The sequence below is a fragment of the Dipodomys spectabilis genome, unplaced genomic scaffold, assembly GCF_019054845.1.
Source record: "Dipodomys spectabilis isolate Male_0828 unplaced genomic scaffold, ASM1905484v1 ptg000405l, whole genome shotgun sequence".
Classification (NCBI taxonomy): domain Eukaryota; kingdom Metazoa; phylum Chordata; class Mammalia; order Rodentia; family Heteromyidae; genus Dipodomys; species Dipodomys spectabilis.
In genome coordinates, this window is record NW_024871082.1 from 326,751 (window position 1) to 333,454 (window position 6,704).

Genomic DNA, 6,704 nt, shown 5'->3' on the forward strand with positions numbered 1-6,704 from the left:
CCCTAGCAATAAAAGAAATGCAAATCTAAACTATACTGAGATACCACCTTACCCCAGTTAGAATGGCTATAATGAAGAACTGTAAGAACAACAGAAGCTAGAAAAGATATCGGTGGGACTGTAATCTTGTTCAACCATCTGGAAACTAATATGGAGGTTCCTCAAAAGACTACATATAGAGCTCCCCTATGACACAGCAATTCCACTTTTGGGCATTTACCAAATGATCACAAACAAGCCCATACTAAAGCTACCAGCACCGCTATGTTTATTGCAGTATTATTTACCATACCCAAGATATGGAGCCAACCCAGATGCCCCTCAGTAGATGAATGGATTGATTAAAATGTGGCAACAATGCTTGATAAGAAATGTACTTGTTATCTTGCCCATGTAATTGTAACTCCTCTGTACGGAATTTTACAGTAAAACAATGTGGTATATATACATATACATATATATATATATATATATATATATATACATATATATATATAATATAGATAGATAGATAGATAGATAGATAGATAGATACACACACACACACACACACACACACACACACACACATATATATATATATATATATACATATATATATATATATACAATGGAATACTATACAATGGAATCCTATGCCTCCATCAGAAAAAATGGCATTGCCCCATTTTTTAGGAAATGAAAAGCCTTGGAAAATATTATGTTAAGTGAATTAATCCAGGCACAAAGAAACATAGCTTCCATGGTTTCCCTTATTTGCAATAACTAGTATATGTCAGTGATAAGCACAATCTCTCAGACAAGTTGATGGTAGGTGAAATGAACACCAGGATAAGGACTCAAATGGTTTTTCTTTCTTGCTGTTGTTTCTAGCATATTTACAAGATGATTTCTTTGTTGTTTTTTATGTCCCTCCCCCACGATATAACCTCTATTTTCACTGTATTTGATGTTGGTAAAATTTGGGTAGGGGAAGGAAAAAACTAATTGGGATACATGTGAACCCATTGCAACAATGACATGTACAAGACATTATGTCAAAAATCGAACTTTACAACTTTGGCGCAGGGGGCGGGGGGGGGGGGCAGAAAGGGAGATGGGAAGGGATGGGAAGGGGAAACAAGTGAGGACGCAACAATGCTTGATAAGAAATATACTCATTAGTTTGTTCATGTAATTGTAAACCCTCTGTATATATTTTCACATTAAAAATCATGAAATAATAAAGTAAAAATCCATGCCATTTTTTTTGGCCTGTCATGGGGCTTGAACACTGGGCCTGGGCACTGTCCCTGAGCCCTTCAGCTCAAGGATAACACTGTACCACTTGAGCAACAGTGCCGTTTCTAGTTTTCAAGAGATGTATTGGCGATAAGAGTCTCACAGACTTTTCTGCCCATGCTGGCTTTGAACCACTACCCTCAGATCTCAGACTTTTGGGTAGCTAGGATTTCAGGCATGAGCCACCAAAGCCCAGATTCAAGACAAGTTTAAAAAAACAAGCGTATTGAAACTTCTGGATTTTTCTAATAAACAATGTTATTTGTTCAGCATTAATTTATAACTATGAGTAATTTTTAGATGTAACTAGGAATTTTTTAGTAGAATCAAATATGTTTTACTATTACTCAGTATCTCACAAAAACCCACTGTAATTGACTTTCCCCAAAGGGAATTATTACATACTATATTACTCATTATTATTATTACACTCTATATTACATATAGTGTGAAGTGAAAATAGTTTGGACCATTTCGTATAAATTAGTAGATGCTACTTTAGCACTATAAATTCATAACTGTTATTTTAAATGAAGGAAAGAAGATTTTTGAGTTAAAATGAAATATAAATGTACAATGTGTCCCAATTGAATAAAAAATTCTGAGTTCATACAGACAAAAATATTTTCTTTCCACAAAAGACTTTGAAGTAATACCATTGGAAATAGTGAGGCAAGAGGAGGAAGAATTAAAATCATGTCAAACAATGCCTGTTATTTTGCTATCCCCTCCACTATGAAGACCTGCCCATTCCCAGTTGTCACAAAATTTCAAGTGTCTCTCTTAGAATCTATTTGGAATAATTCTAAATCACTGACTATTTTTGTAATTTCTGTTATATGAAATAAAATATTGACACAAAACAATTGAAATAAAATGCACGCATATATTGAAGTCACCACAACTGGAAAAACAATCAACAAAGTAGAAGTCCCCCAGGAACAAAAACATGTTGTGCCCATTTTTTTAAGCACAAAACCTCAAATACATGTTAACTTGGAGTAGAGCCATAAAGATAACTGTGTCTCAGAAATATGGTTGTATTAATTTGTAATTAAATTCATCTAGGTGAACCTAATGTAGCAAATCCCTTGAATGGATCAAATTGTTTAAAATGAATGTGACTGTTTGTGGAGTGAGATCTGCACATATTTAAAAGAATAAAATAACAAAATCATGACATACTTAACAAATTCAGAAAAGCAATGAATAAGTCCAATATTTTCCATATTGAGAACGAATTCCTACTGATTTAACAAGAAAAAATATGCAAATAATAGAATCTGAGCAGTGTACATGAGTGTATATAACTTTAAACTACTCCAAATTACACTTTGTAGAAGACTGAATGTGGGTAATCTAAAGGAGAATATCAACACATGATATAAATGAAATTAAAAGTCTCATGAAAAGAGAGAAGTATTTTCTGGAAAATAATAGCTTAACAAATGGTGGTCAAAATCTTTCTAGTACTGACAAAATTGCATACTTATTTATTTAGACCCAAAAAAAAGACCCCAGTTACTCAAGCTGATTTGAAACTTTGGCAAAGTACCAGGATACATCTGTAACATTATTATGGATGTTGACTCTGGCATGGAATTCATTTCATCTTTGATCTGACAAATGAATAAATGAAAAAACATAACTTCTCCAACTAAATATCAAGACCTAATTAAACATATCACCAGAAAAGTCATTATGTAAGCCGTATGGCAACTGGGGTAAAAGAAAAATCAGTCATAGTGATTCTGTATTTATTGTAAATGTTCATGTTTTTTCATAAATTATTTCCTTTAGTTTGCATTTTTAAAACATTATGTTACATGATGTATATCTTGGTAACTAATTTTGGATGACTCCTTAAATTTTGTTCTGAGTATAATGTCTCTCTTCTGTTCCTAACCCATGAAACGATGTTGAATCCAAAAGCATTCTAATAACCACTGTTTATAATACACAAAATCTCATAAGCATGACACCAGTAAGCATTGATTAACATTTTGATACCAGGGTCTCATGACTTATGAGGACTATCTTCATGAGTTGCATTGTACCTAGATTCCACAGCCTAAATTTAGCCACTGTTAAAAAATGTTTATATCTTTATTTGTCACCCATCAGAGATTAAATCTGAGTATAAAGCCAAAGGAAAATGATAAAGTAAGAGTTTAGATTTTCTGGATATAAAGTAAACAAAATGCAGCATAGAGTAACTCACTGGTTTAAAGTCAACCTATTTCACCAAAACAGTCTAAGCATTACCTTACAATGTGTATTATTCTCATGAAGGGAATGGGAAATATGAGAAGAGGACTAACCAAGCACTGTCTTCAAATATATATAATTTGGATTTATCTCTATATTTTGCTATAAACATTTCTGATAAAAAACTGTTTGAATAATTGATTTATAATATATCCTAGTTTCATATACCAAATTACATTCAGAAAATGGGATATAAAAATTAACTAAAGAAAGTCCTGGCAGAAAAAAATGGCACCTCTTACTATGTGACACCCAATTCTGAGGTGTTTCATTATGCCTCCATTTAATGAATGTGATTGTTTAAATGTTTCATAAAGTACTAATTAAAACTGATCAGTGTATTATAATCTAATTGTTTCCAATTTTATCCGAGAATCATTTGTGAACTTCCCATTCAATCATGACATACATCACATTCCATTGGTATTTATATGGATAGGAATGAGTTTCTTAGGATCTCCTGCCATTTGGAGGTGGCAGGACCAGGATTCAAACTGTTGGCTCCAGCCCCCAGCACTTCAATCCGAAGATAGGGAACTCACTGGGCCGTTCAAGAACATCAGCAAGACCAATGATTAGGCAGGCACCAGTGGCTCTCAGAAGTCCTCCTTGATACTTACAAGGTTGTGATAGGAGGATCATGGTCAAAGTCACCCAAGGCAGAAAAGTCCTTGAGAGCCCTGTCCAACTTCAGTGTAACAAAGCCAGAAGTATAGCCATATGATACCAGTGTTAGTGGGCTAGCCTTAAGTAAAGCAGCTCAAGGACTGTGCCCAGATCTTGAGTTCAAGGTCCAGGAGTGTTAACAAACATATACACAACAATCTGTGCAGCCATCTGCCTGAAGCAGGTCACCCTCAGCAGCCTTTATTTACATTTTATTATGAGGCCAATGCAGGAACAGTCACAAACCAGGCAGGGGAAGAGAAGATCAGGTTTCTTAGAAGTAACCAGTATTCAGAAAACTAAAATTGGAGACATAAAATGGTAGCATACTTATGTAAAAACTACCATTAAGAAAAGGACGAGGGGGCTGGGAATGTGGATTAGTGAGAGAGTGCTTGTCTAGTAAGCAAGAAGCCCTAGGTTTGATTCCTCAGTAGCACATTCAAGAAAAAGCCAGAATTGGTCTTGGATGTCAGGAGGAAAAAAGGGAACACTCCCCAGTCATGAGGCCTTCTGCAGTGTGCCAGGACACCAACATGGTCTTCACACAACCACAGAGCAGGAAGACTGTCTCCCACTTCTCAGGCAGCCGAGGTCCCCAGAGTCAAGAGGGCAGAGCCAGGTTATAACTCAGGTATTTGGAGTCAGAAAAGAAACGGCCTTGCCTCTCCTTGGACTGGGGATTTACATTAATGATGTGGAGAATGAAGGAAGGTGAATGGACTGGCAGAGGTAGGAGAAGGGCCTTCAAATCTGACAGATGGAGAGTCAAAAACCCACTCCCTAAGACCAAAGAGCAAGGCTCTCTATTGTTAACCTGAAGATAGCCTGAGGTTCCCTTCACCTGAGGAAGGAAGGTTAATTAGTCATTGTTTGAAGAGGCTGAGAAAATCCTGACCCTGGTGTAACTCTGACAAAAGTTTCAGGTTTCCCCTCATTGCTGGCCGTGTCTGGAATGAAGTGGTTTTGCAGCTCACTTCCCTGTTGAGTGTGTACATTCTGCCTCCTAATCCTGTGGGCCTAGGTCTCTTTACCTAGTTTGGCTTTTGAAACTGTTTTCTTCCTTCAAATATTGTTACACTGGAGTTCTTCCTGCTAACAGGACTAGGGCTTGGAAGCTGAGAACTTCATTTGAACCCAGGATTGGTCACTGATGTTTATTTCCTGCTTTTATAACTCAAGAACTCTAAGAAAATTTAGAGTGCAAGCAACTTCTCATTACCAAGGGAGACACAGGAAGCTTTTGAACATCTGACCTTTCAGCAGTAGAAGTCAGAGTGTCATAGACTTTCCAGCCCTGGCTAGCTTCATCCTGTGATCCTCAGACATCAGCCTCCTGAGCTAGGGTGATGGGCATGAGCTACTCGTGCTCTCCTAGGTTCAGAACTGTAATAACTTTGGCATTACAATTCAACTGCTTATCACAAAGGGCTTGGGCAGCATATTAGGCCTTTCAACATTGGACCTTTCAGAACCGTAGGACACAAGGTTATAATGCTAGAGTCTGAGAGGCTGTGCATATGGATGGACTACACTTGAACCTTGAGCTCTAACTCCAATTCTGGTGTACGTGAACAATCATTTTTCCAGAGTATATTCTAATTAGCAAAAAGGAAAAGGACTTTGCTTAACCCTCACTTTTTTCCAGTTTTGTGTCTCAAACTCAAGCATGAGCACTGTACTTGAGCTCTTCAGCTCAAGCTGAACACTCTACCACTTGACCCACAGGACCACATGTGGTCTTTTTGTGGTTCATTGGAGTTAAGAGTCTAACAGGTTTTCCTTGCCTAAGCTGTCTTTGAACTGTGGTCTTCAGATCTCAGCCTCTTGAGAAGCTAAGGTTCCTATTGTGAGCCACAGGCATCTGGCCTCTTGTTTTTGCCAGACCTGGGACTTGAACTAAGGACCTGGGTACTGTCTCTGAGCTCCTTTTTCTCAAGCCTAGTGCTGTACCACTTGAGCCACTCCACAGCTTCTGGCTTTTTCTGAGTATGTGGCACTGAGGATCCAAACCTTACCATTCATGCATGCTGAGCCAGCTCTCTACCACTAAGCCACATTTCTAGCCCCACCCTTACAAATTTATTCTTCAACTTGACTATCCCGAAGAAAAGGCTTATGAGTATAAATCATCTAAAAAATTCCTATAGGAAGGTTCTAAAGATAAAGAAGACAAAGTTCATACTTGGAAGAGACTCTAAACATGTGAAGACTGTGACAAATGCTTCCATTTAATTATGTATCATGTTTCAACACTTAATAAAATATTAATGAAAAACCAGTCAAGGTCTTAAACTATTGTGTATAAATTTATAATAGATATACAACATGTACTAAATATTATGTGTATAATAATACTAAATACAATAAACAATAAGTAAATGAAAAGTAAAAAATAAAATACAAAATCAATAATAAAAATTATAATATATGTAATAAACATACATATGTAAATATATATCATACATTACACATATATAAAAATAGCT